Below are 23,911 nucleotides of genomic sequence, written 5' to 3'. Positions count from 1 at the left end.
TATGATGTAAGTGTCATTCTTCAAGTTTGCTAACCCTGGTACGTTGTATTTGTACCTTTGTTATTGAAACCCGGTATGACGTAAGCGTCATTCTTCAAGTTTGCTAACCCTGGTACGTTGTATTTGTACCGTTGTTATTGAAATCCGGTATGACGTTGTACCTCGTGTTTGCTTACCCATGTACGTGGTATTCATACTTTGGTTTATGCAAATACGGTATTCCTGAGTAATTTCATGATTTCTTCTTCTGTGATAGTTATAGTATGTTCCTTTTGTGATAGTTATAATATGTTCCTTCTGTTATAGTTATAGTATGTTCCTTCTGTTATAGTTATAGTATGTTCCTTCTGTTATAGTTATAGTATGTTCTAGTATCTAGTATGAACTGAACCTCTAAACCATACCTATTATAGCTTACTAGTATGTTTACTTGAACTGTTACTGACTTGAATAAAAGTATCATTTATCTACTAAGTTATGTTTGTACTTTTAAAAACGGAGTTTTATAAACTATAAAGTAACATAACTTATAAAGAGTTTTTGAAATATTTTGATTACTCCTGAAACATAAGCAATCCTTTAAAATGATGTTTATAACAAAACATTTACACAATTATCATTGTGTTCAACTTGTATTCCCCCTTAAAAGCATTTAAAACAGTTTAAAAGATTGATTATAGGGGTATGAACTGTGACAACCGTCAAATTCAAGTCAAAGTCAAAGTCAAAGTCAAAGTCAAAGTCAACAAGTCAAACCGGTCAAACTTAACTAGTACTTCTATGTTAAAAGTCATTCTATGTATAAAAATGTGCATTTGTATGTCAAGAATCCAAGTGTCTCGGAGAATCTATGTGTTTATCAATGTGAAACCCTAAGAAGGGAGTTAAACGCATCAAAACACGACTATGGACCCTTTTGGGGAATTAAAATGATCATAAACGAAGTATAACGAGGTTCACGAACCTTGCATTGCGAGTAAATACGATAATATTGACTAAAAATGAATATCTCCCAAATCTCTCCCAAATCTCTCTCAAAATCTCTCTCAACTTTTTATAGTCATCCGGGTCATCCCGACCCTTAACTTGGCCAAAAATCACTCAAAACGGGAAGTTTGCTTGAAAAATAGCCCTTTGGGACCGAAACCCTTCTTAAAGACCGAACCTCTTGGAAGCAAAACCCTAAGAAGCGAAACACCTTAAGAGGACCGAAGCTTATCAGAACCGAACTCATCTCCTCAAGACCGAACCTCCTTTCAGGACCGAAGCTGTCAGGACCGAAACCTCTGCAACCGAAATGAACCGAGCCCTCGGTCCATTTCGCTTCCCATCACTTTCGGATCCGAGCCTCGCTTCCCTCCTGCCTTCGGACCCGAGCTCGCCTTCCTTCCTCCCTTCGGGCCCGAGCCCTTCCTTCGATTCCCTTTTTGCCTCTCTCGGTCCTCATCTATAGGAACCGAACCCTCGCAGGTTCGCTCCTGTTGTCCGGTTTTCGACAACTTTCGCCTGTTAAGCCCGTTTTTGACGGGGGTTTTTCACCAAATTCATATTTTTATCATTTTAAACTCTCTAAACTCATATTTTATTCATATCTCAAGGATTTATTAATTACAAATCATTATTTTACATTAAGAAGAGTATTCTACACCACAAGTGGGTCAAGTGTGCCCACTTGTCTCCATGTCTCATCTTCTCATTAGTGCAACCCTATCCACATCACACAAACCAAGGCAAACATCCTTTCAATTTAGCAATTTTCTCGAACAACATCTATATAAAGAAATCCCTAGAGGATTTCTTGGCTTACTTTGATCACTTTCAAACACTTATACACTTCTCAAACCATCAAGAGAGCCTCTTTTTCTCTCTACTTCCAGCCACTTTTTGAAGGAGTTCTTGAGCTATTACTTCACTTTTTGGTAAGTATTCCATCTAAACTCAAGTTTTATTCCATGTTTTCATAACATCCTTGAATCATCTACACACATTTTAACATCAAAAATCGCCTTTAGGATCATCCAACACGTCACGTGTTCATCAAGTGTTCTTGACTTGATACTCCTCGTCTTCGACCTTCCACTCTTCAAGAAATCACTCAAGGTGAGTTCATAACCCTACATTTTCCAGGTTTCTTTAGTTTTCAGGGGGGGAATACAAGTTAAAATACCAAAACATATTTGAAACTTAACTTGACAGCTTACAACAGAAAAGTTGTGACCTATTCACGAACTGTTTTACCAATCTTAAACTTAATATTTTTCAAAACTGTTTACTATGAAAATAGATCAGGTTCATACCTTTAAAATGACTACTTGCACATTTCCATACGATTTTTCTACAATTTATGGTGATTTTTACAAAACTGCCTATCACTGCAGCAACAAAATCGGACCAGGTTGTGAAGATGAACATTTTCACACTGGTTTGAGACCACCAAAAATTATAGGAAAATTTATGAACATAGTAGACTATTTTTCAAAACTCTCCGAGTTTACGGATTCAGCTTTTGACTTACGATGATTTTTCTATAAATATTCTAAAACAGTAACAGTTAAGGGTAAAACTGTCAAAACAAGTTTAAGAGTTATTCACACCTTGTAACATGCTGAGCAAGGTGTGTAAGATTTTATACTTAGTATTTTCAATGTCATTTTATTGAAATATAAAGCCATGCATAACAAGGTTTCATTTAAAACATAAAACACCCTTGATAAACTATAATAGGTATAGTTTGGACACCTCATTTAACAAAGAAACTGTAATACAATCGATTTACAAAACGGGTATTTCATTACAAACTACGTGAACATGCTAATGAATAAATTTGTAAGACATTCACCTTCAGGGTACTCTTAAGTACAACAGAAAATTCATGTAGTTATAGCCAGAATCTCTTGTAGGGAGAGCGTGATAGTTGTGTATAGATCTATATTAGGTCCGACAAACCCGCACCTAAGCTGCTTGCAACAGCTAGAACGGCAGGTCTGGGGTGACAAGTGTCATAACATTCCGACGCTTGAAGAACGTCGAGTACGAGGTCTTCGAGTCTTAGCATGGTTATAACAACTCACATGGGGAATTAACAAAACACACAGTTCACGGGAATTTAAGGATTTCACAAAAAAAGAGTTTTATTTAAATATAAAACCACACATAAGTATGACGATTTACTTACATATACTAAGTCTTGGTTCAGTTAAGACTACAACAAACCTTTTAGAAAATATTGGATTTTCTGGAAACAAACTTGTAACAAACTTTAAGGAACAACATCCAATTTTCATTCGTAAATTGCTTATGAACTCACCAGCTTTAATGCTGATACTCTTTCAAAAACAACTTGTATTCTCAGTTATTCAGTAATACAGGTAACCACAAGATTTTTGAAGGCAAGACACTAAGGCGCAGATTTCTTTTGAACTATTTTGACATCATATGTAATTTATTTGGAAACATGTATTTTTGCAACGATGTAACCTTTTAAATTATATTTATGATGGTTGTGTTTACTTTCTTCACTATGGTTATGATACTGAGCATCAGTTTTGAAAAGTCTGCAACCATCGTTGAATTAGTTGACCCAAAAAATGATATTATCGAAATACATTTGAACTAGCATGATATGTTTCTCATTTGTTCTTTGGAATAACGTAAGATCGAGATCTCCTCTTTGAAAACCAGAACACTTTAGAAAATCAGTAAGAGTCTCGTATTAGGCGCAGATAGCTTGTTTGAGGCCATAGACAGCTTTTTGAAGTTTGTAGCAGTAGTTCGGATATGAAAGATTTACAAACCCATGAAGCTGTTGAAAAATATACTTCATTATCGAGTTCACAATTGAGAAAAGCACTCTTGACATCCATTCGGTAAACTTTAAAGCCTTTGTGAGCACTATGGTTATGATACTGAGCATGACGTCCTCCGCCCCCGAACGTTTCTGCCGTTCCGGTTTGGGGGTGTGACATGAACTCACCTTATGTGGGTGATTCAATTGCAGCTAATTGTAAGGATGAGAAGTTCCACGAATGAAGTCTCGAGACACAAACGAATCCTAAATGACATATAATGGCATATATTGGCATGAATATAAGGTTTAGAAGCAACTACATGTAAGGAAACACCTTTAGGGACTAAGAAACACTTGGACCAAGTGTTAGAATCACATGTGATTCATCTAAGGGGAGTGTATGGCCACAAAACGGAGTGTGCGGCCATGGGTGTATGGACATGGAGTGTACGGCCGTACACTCATGGTAAAGAGTGCACAAAAGTTTGCTTGAATGATAGGGAAGCTTGTGGGACTATTGCTCATCAAGTATTGAAGCTAGATTCTCACTTTGGAGGCCCTTTAGGGGTGTTTTGAGGTGTGTACGGCCACACCAAGAGTGTACGGCCATACACTCTCCAAAATGGATGTATTTTTGGGTCTTTAATCAAAGGGGTTCAAGGTTTCAAGAGTTCTAATGGGTAACTAGCACCTAGCAAGAGTTTAAAGCCCTAAATCATGGCCTTTACAAGGATGTACGACCACAGTTAGAGTGTACGGCCGTACACTCTTGATGTTCTTGAGTTCTGGACCGATTTAAGGTGTTAAACAAGTGTTCCTAACATGTATTAAGCATAGGAAAATAGTACTTACACTATGGAGGCTCAAAAGGGTGTTCACAACCACTAAGAACAAGTGTGTGTTCTTGGTGTTCTTGGTGAAAGATGAAGATCTTGAAGATCTATTCAAAAAGATGATTTCCATGGATGAAATCAAAGGATGATACATGATTAAGAAGGATATCAACAAAAGGATGTAAGAATCACTTACGTTTTTGAATATCTAGGATGAAGAACTCGATGATACTTGAGAGAAAATCCGATTTCTTGAGTGAGGAGTGTGGGAAATGACTAGAAATGAAGAAATACTTTATATATGTGGGTGGGTGTACGGTCATGATGAGTGTATGGTCATCATGGTTGTACGGCCGTACACCCATGTGTACGGCCGTACACTCCCTTGGATGGAGTGTTCGGCTCGATTTTAATGTGAATAACTTTAGCAATTCAATCCTATACCCAATGCTTGAATGTACTGAGCTTAGAATCGTTAAACATACTCTAAACAATGCTAATTGATGGCAGAAACGAGTCTGACTCACGGTTGAATTGAATGGTTGGACTTACGAGGCAAAAAATTTCGGGTTGTCACAGAATGTCATAAGGTGATTTGGAAAGAAATGAAACTCATCATTGGTACATGATATAGATTTGGAGATGGCATAATATCTAAATGAATATCAAAGGCAGCAATGCATGAAGATCTTAGAGGACAAGTTTTTAGGAAAAAATATTTGAAATTTCGAGAGCTGAAGGAACAGTGCTCGGAAGGAGATAATTGAAAAAATCATGTTACCATGTCGGATTTGAATTCCGAGGTGTACTTTAGAGAAAAAACATTCTGAGGCATGTCGCTCAAGTCATCCGATGTGACAATATCGGATGAAACTTCAAGTAAGGCAATATCCTGTGAATCTTAAGACTATAAGAAAAGGTCAGACAAAAAAGACATATAATGATCCTTTATATTCCGAGAAGAAACAATTCTAAGGAAGAAAAGTTTTAATTCATAAGTATTTGACTTTCTAATGTTTCCATTAGAGAGTACAAACTTCTTGGAAGAATTGAGGAGCATGCATCATTATTCCCATTTTGTTCAGAAACCCATTGAATTTGGTTTCGTCCAATGCCTTAGTAAAGATATCAGTAATTTCATCTTCAAATGGAACAAAAATGAGCTCAATGTTAACTTTTAGAACATGATCTTGAATAAAGTGGTGCAGAATATCAATATGCTTGGTGATGGAGTGCTGAAATGGATTATGAGAGATCGCTATTGCACTTTGAGAGTTACAATATATATGAATTTGTTGAAATTAGTAACCATAGTTCAGAAGCTGAGATTTCATCGATAGAAATTGCGAGGTGTAGCTTGCGGCAACGATGTATTCTGCTTCGGCTGTTGAAAGAGCAATGCAGTTCTGTTTCTTGGATGACCAACTAACCAATCTTCCACCCAAAAATTGAAACCACCAAATGTACTTTTTGTATCAAGTTGAAGTCCTCCATAGTTTGATTCGAAATAGGCTTGAAGAAGGAAACTATCATTTGCAGGATACCAAATTCTAAGGTTCTTTGTTCCTTTGAGATATTGAAAGATTTGCTTAACTGCCAAATGATGAGACATCTTCGGATTAACCTGGAATCTAGCACACAGTCACATTGAGAAGATGATGTCGGGACGACTTGTAGTAAGGTAGAGTAGCGATCCAATCATTCCCCTATACTTCTTCTCATCTACAGTAACACCAGATGGATCCAAGAAGATTTTTTATCTGAAACCCATTGGAACTTTTGCAGAGGAACAGTCCATAGAATATTTCTTTTTAGAAGTTTGGAAATATATTTTTCTTGATGAATGAAGATTCCTCTGTTGGTCTATTTGACTTGCAGTCCTAGTAAGAAGCTTAATTTACGATTCATACTCACTTGGAATCGACTAACCATCAGTTTTGAAAAGTCTGCAACCATCGTTGAATTAGTTGACCCAAAAAATGATATTATCGAAATATATTTGAACTAGCATGATATGTTTCCCATTTGTTCTTTGGAATAACGTAAGATCGAGATCTCCTCTTTGAAAACCAGAACACTTTAGAAAATCAGTAAGAGTCTCGTACCTGGCGCAGATAGCTTGCTTGAGGCCATAGACAGCTTTTTGAAGTTTGTAGCAGTAGTTCGGATATGAAAGATTTACAAACCCATGAAGGTGTTGAAAAATATACTTCATTATCGAGTTCACAATTGAGAAAAGCACTCTTGACGTCCATTCGGTAAACTTTAAAGCCTTTGTAAGCAGTATTAGCAAGAATGATTCGGATAGCTTCAAGGCGTGCACCATGAGCAAAGGTCTCGTCGTAGTCAAGTCCTTCAATTTAGTAAATCCTTTAGCCACCAATCTTGCTTTATTTTGGATTATAACTGGCGTCATCAAGTTTGTTTCGGAATACCCATCTCATACCTACAATAGGGTGATTCTGAGGAGGAGGTACAAGAGTCCACACTTGATTTCTGTCAACCTCTACTAACTCTTCTTGCATGGTTGTAATCCAATCAGGATGTTCTAAAACTTCTTTGATGGATTTGAGTTCAACCATTGAGATGAATTCCGAGAAGTGACACTCATTTTGAATGTTAGTAGCAGAGTGAGTTTGAACTCCAGTATTGACATTTCCAGTGACTTGATTTGGAGAATGATCCTTTGTCCAGATATGCAATCTCGAAAGTTCATGAGCAGCAGATGATATGATGTCAACACTAGGTTGTATTGCTCCCCTGAAAAACTTGAATTTGACGATGATGCTCCTCCTGAACTTCTGAACCAGATATGTCAGCATCGTCAGTGTCTGGAAAGTTAAAGAAATTTACATCATATTTATTGATGTTCAGACATGGATAGGTGAATTGATCTGCTGCATCTTGAAATCCATCTACATTTGATTCAAGGGTTAGGTTGCTATTCTCCCCCTCAACCTGAGAAGGTTGAAACATATCAGAATTAAATTGAGGAATTGTTGGGGTCGGACTAGAAACATTTTGAGAAACCGAAGCGTCATATGAGGATGGTCTTGATCGAGATTCTGAATGAAGAGCATTTTTTATTGGTCCGAATAAGCTTTTGAAGTCAACTGCATAGATAATTTGATGATTTGGAGACCCAGGAGGTGGAGCATCGGACTCCATGATATGTGTTGTAACATGAGTGGGCTCTGAGTTTCGAACAAAATTATCTTTAAAAGTAATATCAAAGCTTTCTTCAATTACACGAGTCCGACAATTTAGAACCCTGTTAGCTTTTGACTTGGCTGGGTATCCCAAAAAGATGGCTTCATCGGATTTTGTTTTGAAACTTGGTGAGTTGATCACAGTTGTTTTTGATAAAGCATCTACAACCAAAAAGTGTAAGAACGAGATACTCGACTTTCGATCATTCATTTCTTCATATGGTGTCATGTTGAGACGACAATTGATGATGCTTCTATTTTGAGTAGAGAAGGCTATAGAGATGGCCTCAACACAAAGATATAGAGGAAGGTTTGCAAAGTTCAACATTGATCGACCGGCTTCAACAAGAGTTTGATTTCTTCTTTCAACAACACCATTTTGCTGAGGAATATAGGGAGTAGAGAAATTGTGTTCAATACTTTTGTCGATAAGAAACTTCTCAATTATGGCCTTTATGAATTCAGATCCATTGTCACCTCGGATTCTTCGAAAAGCAAGTTTAACCAGAACTTCAATTCCATTGATGAAATTTATGAGTTCGGAGGCGGTTTCTGACTTTAGCTTTAGGAAGAAGACCCATGTAAACCTTATGTAGTCATCAACAATCACAAGAATGCACTTTTTGTGATGCAGACTTTCTGCAGGAGATGGTCCACAAAGATCAATATGAATAATTTCAAGTGATTCCGAAATAGATTTTTCAATTATTACAGGATGACCTTTCTTTCATTGCTTCCCATATTCTCACACAACATATAGATGATCGTTTTCACATTTGAGGAGAGGCAAACCTCGGACCATTTCACCAGACACCAGATCACTCATGTATCGGAAGTTAAGATGTGCGAGCCTCCGATGCCATAGCCAACTGACGTCAGGAATGACTATTGATAGAAGACATCGTTGATGCTTTTTGATGATCATGTTGATGTCCAAAGGATAAATGTTTTTAATGCGATCAGACTTGATGAGACATTCTTTTCGATCTTCTGTCATAACGTAGTTATGCATCTTGCAGAATTCAACTCACTGATTTGCATCAGTAAGTTAAGCCACACTGATCAGATTATGCTTGATATCAGATACACAGGCCATATTGGAGATAGAAAAATTATCGTTGGTCAGGGTGCCATAACCTCGAATGTGAGAGTTTGAATTATTTCCATAAGTAACGTAACCAACATTTGGAGAAAGTTTGAGATCACGTGGAAAATTTTTCTGCCCAGTCATGTGCATGGAACAAGCACTATCAGTATACCATATTATATCTTGTTCCGAAGCACATAAAGCCTTCAAAAGTCAGTGAGTTTTGGAGTTTTTAGGCTCCGAGTTAGATTTAAGGACTTTATCAAGGGCTTTGGACTTGGTTTGAGATTTCTGAATAGTTGGTATCTCGGAATGCTTTTTCCGAGATTAATTTAGAAAGATGCAAAATGTCAGAGTCCTTTCATTTATCCAAAAGTCATATTCAACCATTGGTTGTTTAGGCACAACTTTCTTCGGAAGAACATTTGTCCGAGATATTGCTGGAAAAACTATGTTCAGAGGTGTTTCAGTTGAATTTTCAGAATTTTTCACTTTCCATACAAACTTTTGTTTTGAACCATTAGAAGTTTTCTGAACATTAGTGTTCCGAACATCTTTTTCTCTGTTCATTACATTCGTAGGCACATTTGATTTTGGAAATTCTTGCGATTTAAAAAAAATTATTCCAAGGTAGCAATAAAAACAGAAGAGGATGTTTTCCGAGGAGAGTCAGTTTTCTTGGATAATGTCTCAACTGTAACATTTTTCACATTTGTGATAGATGTATTGCGAATGTACGAGTTAACATAAACAGATGCTCTTTTATGAATCTTCACAAGCATGAAGGTATTATGATTCCTAGTAAGTGGACTGAGTTTTCGAGACATTTTCTTTTCAGATTTTTCAAGGAACCTAGAGCATTGCCTAGACATGGTTTCTTTTTCAAGAGCTTTCCTAGCTTCGATTTTTAGATGAACAATGTCCTTCTTGTTCAACTAAGGTTTCTTCCAAGATTCAAATGATGACTTAGAAGTTTTTCCAACTAATGGATTGTTGAAATGAGGCTTAATTGGCACTAGAGTCGATTTTGAGACTACATTAGGGTTTGAGACACGGGAATCGATCGAGGTTTCGTTATCAGTCTTAAGTTCTACATCACTATCAAGGGAAGCCCAAAAGGAGTTGAATGGATCAGAGTAATGTCCATTTGTCTCAAGAATGATTTCCTCGATAACACAATTGTTCGGAGGACTAGAGTTCAGAGCACAAACTCTAGTACTGCCTGTGTTATGTAAGGATTCTGAAGACTGATTCAGGTCCAGGGATATCAGAGGCGGAAGTTGCATGGAATCAGGACATTTATAGTGATTGGTTTGAACTCACAAATCAAATATTGATATTTATTCGAGGTCTCATGAAGGGACGACAATGGTGAGACATGGGTATCTGAATAAGTGTGTTTGAAAATATCTTCCATGAACGTTAAGTTTTGAAGTTCCTTTAGGGGACGAGCAACTGTCTTCAGAAACTCACTTCTGAGACCAACTGCTTTGCATTGAGTACATTTGTTGAGATTGATTAGAAGCAGCAATTGAAGTTAAGTTATCAGAGTTGAAGTGGTATATAGAAGAACTAGTATCCTGAACACAAAAATTATTGAGATACCAAGGTAACATTCAACCAACTATAATATGTTCTTATGGATTCAAAGGACAACCACTTAGGCTCTGATACTAATTGTAAATGCTAAACGGGGTGTGCAGATAAGGTTTGAAAACTCAAACCTTGAATTAACTTAATATCAATGTCTGCTAATAATGAGGATCCAGTCAAGTCTCGTAAACCAGTCTTTTTTCGGAATTAAGTGAATCAACAAAGTGCTCAAAAGTATAAAAGGATTATGTATGGACAATGTAAAGCTATTCAAGAACAATAAGAATGTTAGAGATAATGATTGAGTGGATAATTCTTGATTGATGTGAAAAAGGTGTATGTTCCACACTTTTTTTAGTACAAAAGTGACTACTCCTTAAATAGCCGAGGAGTAACTAAAAGGCAAAATGAAAAAGTAAGTGTGGACTATCAAACATCCGAAGATCAACAAACTGACACAGCCGCTTCTGTTGATCTTGTATCATGTACTATACTATTAAACAATAAGAACAAAAAAAGTAGTACTTGGAACAATAAATACTCATTACAGACTTAGAAACATTCTATCACCAAGATGCATATCGGACTTGTCTTCTTCTTGAGAATAGTCTGTATTTCGAAACTCATCATCTCAGACTTTTCTCCACTTCTGATTACATAAGGATCACTTTTTCATGTTCTCTCAGGTTTTCTCATAACATTCTTGATAGGATAGTTAGTTTGAACATGTATATTATGAGTTTTGAAGTAGTGTATTAGTTTTTTAGAAGCTATAACTAGTATAAGTATTTTTTTCGAGATGAGAGTACCTGGCTTCAAGAGCCAGTGGACTCTTACTTATATAATAAATGGATTGTTGTTGGCCATCAAGATCCTTGGCCAGAACAACACTTACAGCATCCGAAGATACTGAAAGATGTAGGAGGAGTGGTTCCCCATTCGAATATCCTTGGTCAGGACTCGCTTCTATTCCCATCTTGGTGACCATGTAACCAAGGAACTTGCTTGCGTTCATTCCAAAGTGAGATTTGGACGGGTTTGGCTTGATGTTGTATTCATCTAATATATCGAAGACTTCTTCAAGATCCTTAAGGTGATCTTCATTTCTTTTGGATTTGACCACCATGTCATCAATTTAGACTTCCATGGTGTCCCCCAGTTTGTCCTTGAACATTCGATTCACCAGTCTTTGGTATGTTGCACCTACATTTTTAAGAGCAAATGGCATAGCAGTATAACAATATATACATGTGGGAGTTATGAAGGCGAAATCCTCTTTATCAGATCGTTCCATTTGTTGGAACCCTGCTGAGGCATCCATGAATGTTAATAGTTCATGACCTGCTGTGGCATCTATCATAGAGTCTTTATATGGCAAATGGAAAGGATCCTTAGGACATGCCTGGTTAAGATCCATATGCTTCATTTCAGCGTTGAATCCTATCAACACTGAGGATTTTTTTATTGTCTCGGATTTTGGGATGTTCATCCAGGTCAGAGCATATAAGAGTATGATGTTCATTGAGGATCCTCTGTCTACCAGGATGCTTCTGACGAAGTGATTGGCGATGTAGAGAGTTATTACCGATCCATCACGGTGAGGATCTTGAATGTTCTCTCTGTGCTGTTCATTGAAGGTGATTTCTTTCTTGCTTGTAATCGATGTGTTATTCTGGGGACTTTCTTCTTTCTCCGCCTTGGATATCTTAGCGTGTTTTTTGTTGTAGAGTAAGAAGTTCCACAAATACACAACCCCCAGAGATAATATTGATTACCTTAGCGTCATTAGGAGGGGATCCTAGTTTTTCTAGGATCTTGGCATGATCCAGCTCCTTCTCTTTCAATCTTTCTTTTCGTCTTCCTAGGATTTCTTTGAGATGTCCTTTGCTCAAGAGATAACTAATCTCCTTTCTGAGGGCTATGCAATCCTCAGTGATGTAGCCGAAACGTTTACGATATGCACACCATTTAGATTAGTCTTTCCAGCCACTCGATTTCTCTCCTTTCCTTGGCCACCTTGCTTTCTTGCCAAGATCATGTATGGCAAAGATTAGACCTGAAATATCCACTGAAAAACAATAGTCAGTGATTATGGGAATTCATCTTCTTCCCGTTCATCTTCTAGGGCATTAACCCTATGATGACCCGATTTGGAGTACGGTTTTGATTTGTAGGATCTTTGGGTTGAGGACTCAGACTTCCTATTAGTACGGGGTCATCACATGATCCTCATAGAATGGAGAATCCTTCTTTAGGCTCATTTTAAAAGCTTCCCCGGCAGTGGCCATGTCAATATTGGGAATGTTCAACACTTCCCTACCAAACATGTTTACAAAATCTCTAAAGGATTCCTTAGGATCCTGGACTACTTGATAGATCACTAGTGATCCCTTCGAATGTCCTATTACAAGAGAACTTATTATTAAAAAGGTTAACTAAATGATCAAAAGAAGTAACGGAATAAGGGTGAACATTTAGAAGCCATTTCAAGGATGATCTTGTGAGGGTTGAACCAAAACCCTTGCATAAACAAGTTTATTTTAAGTGTAATTGGGTTATGTGTTCCTCAGGATCCGTAGTTCTGTCATAAGGCTTCATGTTGGGAGTCTAGAAGTGTTTTGTAACTTAAATATCGGGTATTGCGGGAGAAAATCTTGAGATCTTGTGGCTTACAAGGGATGCTTCTGGTATAAGTTGCACTATTCCTGGTACACTTCAAGATCATCAGTCTCAGTTGTTGAAGTTCCCTAACCATGATAGGACTTATACCTGCATTAAGATCCTCAGAGTTAGTATTAAATGCATTATTATTTAGTAAGTTACCAGTGTCTTGGTTCTTAAGGGTAGTAAAGTCTTTGTTAGGATCCTGCATCATAGGGGATTGATAATTTGGGATTGCTCCCCAAGTTGAAGCAACAACAGGTTCCGATTTTGTAGTATCTTGACGATTCCCTAAGGATCGTGCGTTGTCAAAATAGAGGATGCTAGGTTGCAAAATCGAAGGTGTTGTTTCATGCGGTTCGTGGATCTCAACTCTTCTTCTTTCCATTTCTTTGAGAAATGTTTTGTTGTCCTACTATTTTTGATTCCTTTGTTGCTTTACCATCTTCACCACACAGAAGAGTTTGTTGTTAAAGATCGGAACAGGAGGATCCTGGAATCCCATGGATCCTGGATTCCCATGGCTGATGGAGAGGTGTTCTTTTTAGACGTAGCTAGAGTTTTCCTCTGACTGGGAGATCCACTTGGAGATGGTGGAAGATTTTAGAAGAAATATGAGGAATAGAGTAAGAAGATAAGGTCGATTACAATGACATGAACTTTCGAGAATTATGAACACCACGACCCCACGATGGGCACCAAATTATTTTGGTCAAAACTCAACCAAATGAAAATCAACCAAATTGTATGAGAGGATGTGGTGTTATTGTTGAATTGTTTAACAAAACTAGAACAATGTTGCACAAGTGGTTTACAAGGAAAGCCCTTGATCCTTGATAGGATCTCCGTCATAAAACCTTAGGAGGTGATAATAATCAAATGCCTTGTTTGATTGTCTTGATTTGGATGAAAATTACAGAAAGATGATGAAGATACGAATACAAGTGTTTCAGTAGCTTAAGGTGTCTAAGGTGTATAAAGATTGTGCCCGTTTTGTGTGTTTTACAAGTGTGTATATATATTCTAGGTTAAATAACTAAAAGTTTGATATTTATGGGATCCTGCTGAACTGGTATTTGCAACGTGCTTTGACTTGGGTTTTAAGCCTGGTTGAAATGTTTTTTCGTTGTGAATGAGTCTTATGTTGACCATTTCTGCACATGTGAGAAATAAAAAAGAAATATAGCAATTAAACTTACTCGGAAATAATAATGGCAATGTTCAGGATCCTGATGTATGTTTGGGGATCCTAAGACTCCTTTAAGATCTGGGATCCTGGATAGTTCAAGGATCCTTAGATATCTTTGAGATTTGGGATCCTGGATAGGATTGAGGATCATGTCCCTAACAATACGTGTATATGAATAAGTTCTAATCGAATACGACACTAGTTGAATTTCGGGACGAAATTCTTTCAATTGGGGGAGACTGTGACAACCGTCAAAATTCGAGTCAGTTCTAGATTTTAAATAAACTTAGTTTCACGTGTAGGCATGAAACATTATATACTTCATAACTAGAAGCTAAGTTATAACTTACTAGAAACTGGAAACAATTACAAACGATGGATAGTGTACTTAGATTTCACATTGATACGTGACTTCTATAGCTACTTTAACTGTAACAACTATCCAAATTTGGGTCATTCCTTGACTTGAAAATCTTTGCATGAATCATATAGACACATCATGCACTTGACCTAGTAGTAGAAATTAGGTCAGAGTCTCATAGGAACTTAAGTCAAAATTTAAAACTAGGACTAGTATACTTGATTCTTCAATTTCACTTGAATCTCGGAACCACTACGTAGAAATGCTAATAAACCGAAAAAAACAAGTTTCAAGCATCATTTATAACTATAAAATAGTTATAAGACTCTAAAATAATTTGAAGTCTCAATAATTCAAATTATTCCGATATCCAAAGATTACACACTCCGTAAAACCCTACAAACCTTAAAAACTCAAATTTATAAGGTTTACATCAAGAATTCTATTAAATTATTATGGACTTTATTATACCAATTAAAATATTTATATTAGGGAATATAATCAAGGAAAATATAATTTAAATCGACAATATCTATCCCAAATTTATAAGATAAAAAAACCAATGATTTTATGAAAATAAAACTAGACAAATGCATACTTTATAAAAGCTTGGAAAAATTTATAAAAATTTAATAGGTTTATTTTTAAAAGAAGTAATAGAGAGGGAACCTCCCTCATAACTTCAAAATTACGGCCTCATCCCCCCGAAGATCACTCATCCCAAAACACTAATCAGTTTACCCTCCTATACACTTCATCTCTCCACTTTTCTCTCTAAAACTTTCACTCTTCCTTCTCTTTAGAAAAATATGAACTTAGAAGAAAAATCAGTACGAGATATTTTCCATTCGATTATTCATAAGTGTACATACATTTTTGTATTTTGGTGACCGATTTTGGTGGAGAGAAACCTGATAAAGATGACGAGAAGATTGGGTATTTAGAGAGACATAATCTCTCTTTTATCTGTTTTCTTCTCTCAAAAAGCTCCATTCATTCTCTTCCTTTCACCCATGAATTTGGAAGCCAAAGAACTCCGTTGTTACTCAAATATCTTTGTCATCAATAGTTAATCTTCAAGGTAAAACCGAATTTCTTTCATTTCCCTTCAAGTTTTCATAAAATTTTCTTGCATTTCTTCTCCTTCTACACATTTCTTCATGATTTTTCATGTGCATGTTCATGAACTTCGAGTTTGATGATGATGGTGGTAAGATTTCACCCTAAAACCTCATGCATGTTGCTTGATGGTGAAATCTAAGGACCAAAACCTATGTCAAACCCAAAAACTTGAGTTTTTATATGTTTTAAAGATCAAAAACCACACACATCTTAATTTTCTTTTTACAATCATCATTTTAAAAAAACAAAGCCATGCATATACTTCAAACCAACATGCATGTGATAATCTTCAAGATTAGATGCTAGATGTTCATATTTCACTGCTAGAAAGCTTTCAAATATGTTCGTAAAGGATTTATTCACAAGCAAATATATAAAACTCTTTTTCTATCCAAAAACGATTTTTCCTAGAATCTCAACAACAAAATAAGATGATATGGAAATTTTTAGAAAATAAATTATTTTTCTCGAATTATTGTAATTTTTGCAAGGAAATAGGGCAATAAGTCAAATAAAATATTTATTGAGGTCTATAAATCATGGATAAATTCGTGGATGGCCCATAAAGTAAATAAACATCTTCCATGAAGTTTCACCAATTTTCTTTGAAACACCTCCTAAAATGTTAAATTTTGACATTTCAAAAATGGGAATTTTTCCACTTAAATTGTTATGTAACAAATTGATTCATGGGAATCTAAATTTCACAGAAAAATGTTTGTCATAAGCTTGGGAATCTAAATTTCACAGAAAAATTGTTATGTAACAAGTTGTTTATGCAAACTTGTTTACTCATTTCTGCAATGAACTTCCATTCATGGAAACTTATATTAAAACTCATATATTACTATTTTTAAAAACCTGTGAACTCACCAACTATTTCCATAGTTGACCCTCATTTTACATGCTTTTTTAGGGATCATTTAGTAAGTGGCACATAGAGACACATCACTTGTAGAAGCATTACGCATGTGTTTTTTTCAAATGTATTGTAACTTCTTTAAAAGTTGTTCAAAAGTTATTGTAAATTTGTAATGCTTTTTAATACTATGGTTGGTGTTGTCTTTATCTTTTGCTATGAAACCTTTTATATTGTCATGCCCCGTGTTTCCGCTTTAGCGGGGTATGACAAATAGGTCAAGCATCTCTCCACATACCATGTTATCTCCCACTTCATGTAGGGCCACCAATAACTAAGTCTCAAATCCTGATACATCTTGTGGCTCCAGGATGGATCAAGAACCTAGACTTATGAGCCTCCTCCAACACTATCTGCCGAACACCTCCAGAAAAAGGCATCCGCACCGTACCGCATCGGAACAAAAGTTCATGACTATTTGTAGAAAATCTGTCAATCTCACCTCTGATCCTCTCCTGCTTCCAATTATCCCTCTTGACTTCCTCAGCTTAAGCCTCTGTGACAACCCGAAATTTCTATCTTGTAAAGCCATTCAATTTAATCAAAAGTCAGACTTGTTTCTGCTATCTTTTAGCTCTGTTAAGGGTCTATTTGAGTGTTCTAAGCCTAGTACCTTCAAGGATTAAGTGTTAGGAAGTATCTACTAGAGTTTGTTGTGCAACATTCAAGCCGGAAAACTCCATCACTTGGAGTTTACAGCCGTAAACTAGAGCTTACGGTCGTAAGATCTTGTTTGGTCGTGAACTAGCCTCTTAAGTATGATATACCTTCATTTTTCTTCACTTCTCACACTTCCAAGTCAAGAACACGCAATTATCTCTCAAGTATCATCAAGAACACTTCCATTTCTCATCAAATTTGTAAGTGATTCTTCCATTTATAAGTTGATATCTTTCATAATCTAGTAAAACCCTATGAATTCATCTGTGAATTCATCTCTTTTGGGTTAGATCTTCAAGAACACCAAGAATACACACTAGTTTCTTTGGGCCGTAATCACCCCTTCAAGCTTCCAAATCGTAAGTATCCTTTACAAATACTTGATATTCATTACAAGCTCATGTTTCACATACAAGAAACAACCATGTTAGAAAGAACATCAAGAGTTTACGGTCGTAAACCCTTCTTGATTTATTGCATGGCCGTAAACCCTTTCAAGTCTAGGCCGTAAACTCCTAGCTAGTTCATGTGTTGGCCATAAACACTTGGCCGTGAACACATCTAGGCCGTGAACACATAATTGTGTGGCCGTGAAAACCTTTAGAACAATCATATGTGATTGTAACACTTCATTCCAAGTCTTTCCTAGTCCCTAATGTTGTTCCCTAGCATGATTAGTTGTTATATACACTAATTATATACATATATATGTGTCATTATATGCTTAATAGGATCCGTTTGTGCTCGAGACTTCACTTGACACTTAGCATCCTGTATCGATCTTACATTCGAATCACTCACTACAGGTGAGTTCATACCCCTAACTTATCTTTTAAATGATTTTAAATGCTTTTATGGGAGGATACAAGTAGAAAACATTATAGTTATTGTATCAATCACATGTGATTTATAACTATCAAACAAGAGGATTTCTTATACTTCAAAGTTGTGTTATCAAACAAACTGTTTCAAATCATTTTATAAACTCTTTTATATGCTAAATTCTTTATCAAACTCTTTTAAACTAATATATTGTTAAAATCATGTCTATATAGATATAGTTATATAAATAAGGTTGAAAGGGCTTAGGACTGATAACTCGCTTTATTTCCTGTTCCTTGTTTGGTTGTGGACTTAGGGTATCGGTTGTTGGTCCGAGTGTCGTTTGAATCTTAGTTATATATTATGTATATGTATGTAGATATAAAAGTTCTTCCAATCAGTTCAATACCTTTGGGTAGCAAAGGTGTACAAAGATGATCAGTCATTCAAACAACAGTACTAGTAAACTATAATAGGTATAGTTTAGAGGATTACTACTCACTATTTCTAGAACAATGAAACATACAAGAGTCAGTTCATACATGAGTCAGATCAAACATACTATAACGAGAAACAATTCATATTATACACTAGAATAGAGAGAACATACTATATACTAGAACAGAGAGAACATACTATACACTAAAACAGAGAGAACATATTATACAAATACAAGAACAATATAACATTAATGTGAGCCACTACTTCATGGCATGGCAATATACTGCTGTGTCACGTTTTGTAACCAGAGTCTCCTGGAGGGAGAGCGTGAGTTTGTGTATAGATCTATACGGGATTGAGCATCCTACACCTTGCTGCTAGCTACAGTGGGACCTGCAGGTCTACGGGTGACGAATGCCATACCATTTCGACGTCTTCGAACATCATGTTTCACTAGTCAATCGAGTATGGTTTTAATGTCATTACATTTGACCTTAATTAAACAATTGGTTTAAGGTAGTTAATACATCTGTAGTTACTATATACAATACTACTATACATCGTCATTTTCCTATTACATTCATATAGTGATCTTCTCACATAAACGGTAATGTAAACTATAATCTGATAATAATAGTCATTTTTGGGAAAAACACTCACTTTTACAAAAGAACAAACACAAAGAATAGTTGGGTCTTGGTAGAAGACTACTTTAGTAGGAAATATAGGATTTTCTAGGAAGTATACAAACATTTCCATCAAACACTTACAAACTTTACATCAAATACATACAAACACTTTCATCAAACTTATACAAACATTGACACTAAAATACTTATGAACTCACCAGCTTAAATGTTGATCTACACTTTCAAAATAACTTGTATTCTCAGGTCACCAATAGACTGGTACAGATGACCAAGTTTTGAGAAGACGGAGCACGTTCAAGACTCGTCTTTTATTATGATTCATATTTTGGTGTCTGTAACACCTGGTTTGAATTGGAAAGGATTTGAGCATGGACTCGGCGAGTTGGGAGCTCAACTCGTCGAGTAGGGTCATATTTCAAGGGCACGAATCGGAAATGACTCGCGAATCAGAAGGCTGACTCGATGAGTTAGGGATGTTTAATGAAAAACCCCAATTTTGGGGTTTCCCCTATATAAGCCTCATTAAACGCTCTTGTAGCCTCCCTTAACATCATAAGAGACTGTGTACGGCCGCAAACTCCCTGGTGTGTGAAGTGTGTGCATTTGAGAGCTTGACTTTGTGAATTTGGGAAGGAATCCAAGCTTGGAGAAGAAGAATCAAGGGGAAAACACTGGATCTAGCATCTAGTTCGTCTTGGGCATCAATTTGAGGTATGAATCTGTTACCTTAAGCCTATATTCTAATTGGGAGTTCATGACCCAACTTTGAGGAAATGGAAGCAAGACCTGGACCTATCACAAGGGTATGGTTCCAGATCTGAACCTCACTAGGTCCCAAATATCATAAAGTTGCATGCTTTATAAGCTTATTCCCTCCCCATGAATGAAAACCTTGTTGGAGGATTAGTTTTGGCGTTTACGGTTATGAAAGGCCCTGCATGCACGTAAAGTTTGTAACTTTACATGAAATCTAAGATAGGAGATGATGGATCTAAAGTTTGGGACCTTAAGTCCCACTGGAAAGGACCGCAATCATGATGAACTTTGGGGGACTCGACGAGTCGTGCGAGTGACTCGGCGAGTCGAGAGGGTTTTCTCGTTTACGGCCAAGGTTTACGACCAAGGGTTTACGGCCAAGGGTGTACGGCCAAGGGTGTTTGGCTAAGGGTTTACGGTCAAAGGTGTACGGTTGGTGGTTTACGGCCGTAAACACCAAGGAACTCGACGAGTCCCTCGGGTGACTCGGCGAGTCAACGAGTTAAGCAGGGAACCCGATGAGTGAATGATTGTACTCGACGAGTCAAGGTCAATATGGACTGTTGACCTTGACTATAGACTTTGACTTTGACCAGGGTTGACCCTGGGGGTATTTATGGGACTATGCTGAGATATTTACTCATTGATTATAAACAGTTTGGGAAGAGCAGCACATGCATACCTGAATCCAGTTTGCCAGTTCGGCCTTTGAGAGGTGAGTCTTCTCATCATACCAATGGGTCTAAGGCACCAAGGCCGGCCCATTTTGCGATAGTTGGTTTACTTGTTATGTAGAGGTGTGATATGTATTTATGCATGATATGTGGTAGAGATAGCCTTTGTGGCTAACGGTAGAGATAGCCGTATGGCTAATGGTAGAGACGACCTTATGGCCAATGGTAGAGACAACCTTTATGGCTGATGGTAGAGATAGCCTTTGTGGCTAACTGTAGAGATAGCTTCATGGCTAATTGACATGTGATATGTGGTAGAGGTAGCTTTATAGCTAATATCATATGTGGTTTGTGTAGGGTTTGCTCTGGGGGACTCACTAAGCTTTCAGCTTACCGTTTGTGGATTTGTTTCAGGTACATCGGAGTCCAAGGGTAAAGGCAAGGCGTGATGATGCGGCGTGCACTCTATCTCTCTTTTCCGATCTGGTTTGGGGGACACTCTGATGTTTTGAAAATAATAATGTTGTAATGTTGATGGTTTTGAAAACGATTATTGGAATCTTTATGTTTTATGAAAATGGTTGACTAATTAAAAATAAAAAATTTCTTTGTAAAATTTGGGTCGTTACAAGTTGGTATCAGAGCCTTGGTTTGAGGGATTCGGGCATACTCTCTGGTGTGTCAGGAATCAAACTAAGGAAAGGGTAAATTTGTTTTCAAAAATAACATAAAAAGCTTTTGTAAAGAAGGAAAAGATGAGAGTGCAACGCGCGTGATCAGCCGAGCCAAGTAAGTATATCCCCAATATGCTAGTCATGCTATTTTGATATTTGAACTTGGATGATCGTATGGAATTTGCTATGTGTATGCTTTTAAAATTATATATGGTTAGGAGCTTATAGCCTTAGAATGATCGATTTGGCCTTACCTCCTGTTCCTTGTTTGGTTGTGGTCCTAGGGTAGAATCTTTTATTCGAAAGTCTATTTGATCCTCTTCTGTGTATAATTTGCATGCATAAAGGCAACCTGTGATCATTGGTCTGTTGATGTGGGTAGAGAAAATCTTAGAACAGTCTAGGATGTGGGTTACGAGGTGGTTGGTAGTATATGGTTTATTTGGGACGAATTGGAATTATCAGGTCGAGCCTTGGGGAAAGGTACAAGTAGGTGTGAAAGGTAGTATTGGGCCCATACTACTGGAAGCATAGGACCTGTACCCAAGCCAATGTTAGATCTGACAACTTCAAGGAGGGCCGGTGTGGAGAGATCCGTTTTATGAAAATCCTGATCGTTATGATTTATGATATTCCAGTTCAGCATGGTAGTGACACGTTTCGGGGCAGGAGGATCAGGATCGGGATCTGAATCCGGGAATGGATCGGGTGACACCACAGACGGCATAGATGAGAGGCTGCGCGAGCTTATTGCAGCCGAGGTTACCAGGGGCATCCTTGACGCTACCCCGATCATTTTTGGGACGGTCGAGGAGGGCATAATGGAGGAGAGACACAGATCATTCAGGACTGAGATTGCTACAGGCCAGTTGGGGGCCCGAACTCCCTCGTTTCGGGAGTTCAAGGCGTGTGGAGCACCAGAGTTTTTCAGGGTCAGGGACCCCATTATCAGTCGCCGCTAGGTGGCGGATATCGAAAACGCCCAACGCACGAGTTCTTGCTCGGATGTGGCAAAGGTTGGGTTTGCTTCTTGCATGCTGAGAGACAGAGCCCGGGATTGGTGGGGCGAGGTTACCAGACAGGTGGGACCAGCTGGAGTGGCTGAGATGACGTGGGCCGAGTTTGTTCGGCGATTTGATCTGGAGTTTGTACCACCCATTGAGGTGCAACATTTAGTGCGAGAGTTTCATTATTTGCAGCAGACCACCGAGATTGTGGCGGAAATCACCTCCAAGTTTCGGGAACGAGCTTTGTTGATTCCGCAATATGCTACCGATGAGGAAATGAGGCAGACCCGATATCATTCCATGCTGAGGAACGATATTCGGGAGTTTGTGAGCTTTACGGGGTGTAAGACCCTAAATGAAATGGTGGAGAAGGCCCGGGAACGAGAAATGGAGCTGGAATCCCGCACGAAACGGAAGCCTGAGCAGGCTCAGGCAGCCGTAGGACAGGCTAAGAAGCCTAAGACGTTAGACACTTCCAGCAAGGGTCAGCAGGGTTGGGGCCGATGTGCCAAGTGTAGCCGGGGTACACAATGGAGCTTGCCATATCGCAGGTTTGGGATGCTATGCACGTGGCCAACAGGGCCATATGAGCAGGGATTGCCCCGTGAAGGGCTTAATCTGTTTTCATTGCAACCAGACCGACCATAAGCGGGTCAATTGTCTGAAGTTGCAGGGAGGAGGAGGAGCGGTGGCGGTGCTTGCGCCCGCCACAATGAGGATTACCGATGGACACCCTGCTAAGGCAGAAGCTCCAGCAGTGAAGAGCCGTGCATTTCAGCTGACTACCGAAGAGGCACGCGCAGCGCCAGATGTTGTGGCTGGTACGTGATTATTCTTCCCTGCTCTATGTATCTGTTTTGCTTATGTGTATTATATGCTTGTATATGGACCTTTTTGGTCAATGGTATGTCTGCTCATGTCTTGTTTGATTCGGGTGCAACCCGATCGTTCGTATCTCTTACACTTAGCAAGAAGTTCCGGGAAGCGCCGGGAACTTTGGATTCCCCGCTCGAGGTGGAGATTGCGGATGACCGCACCGTTAGTGCTACGAGGGTGTATCGGGACTGTGTCCTGAATGTACTTGGTGAGAGATTTCGAGTCGACCTAGTCCCGATAACGTTGCGAGGGCTGAAGGTGATTATCGGAATGAATTGATTGGGGGCCAACGGGGCCATGATTGACTGCGAGCATCAATTGGTGAGGGTTCGTGTCACACCCCCAAACCAGAATGGCGGAAACATTCGGGGGTGGATGACTTCACGTAGTATCATAACAGTTGAATATTGTAAAGAAAGTAACACAACCATCATAAATATAATAAAAAAAAGTTACATTGTTGCATATAATACATGTTTCAAAAGAATATTACAAATATGATGATTTAAAATGTTTTGAGAATAGACGCCTTAGCGTTCCTTCGCCAAAAACTGATGGTTACCTGTATTACTGGTTCCCTGAGAAATACA

The sequence above is a fragment of the Lactuca virosa genome, chromosome 3 (genome assembly GCF_052849685.1).
Source record: "Lactuca virosa cultivar CGN04683 chromosome 3, Lactuca_virosa_CGN04683_v6, whole genome shotgun sequence".
NCBI classification, from domain to species: Eukaryota; Viridiplantae; Streptophyta; class Magnoliopsida; order Asterales; family Asteraceae; genus Lactuca; species Lactuca virosa.
The sequence above is the reverse complement of the archived record's forward strand: the minus strand, read 5'-3'. Positions refer to the sequence as shown.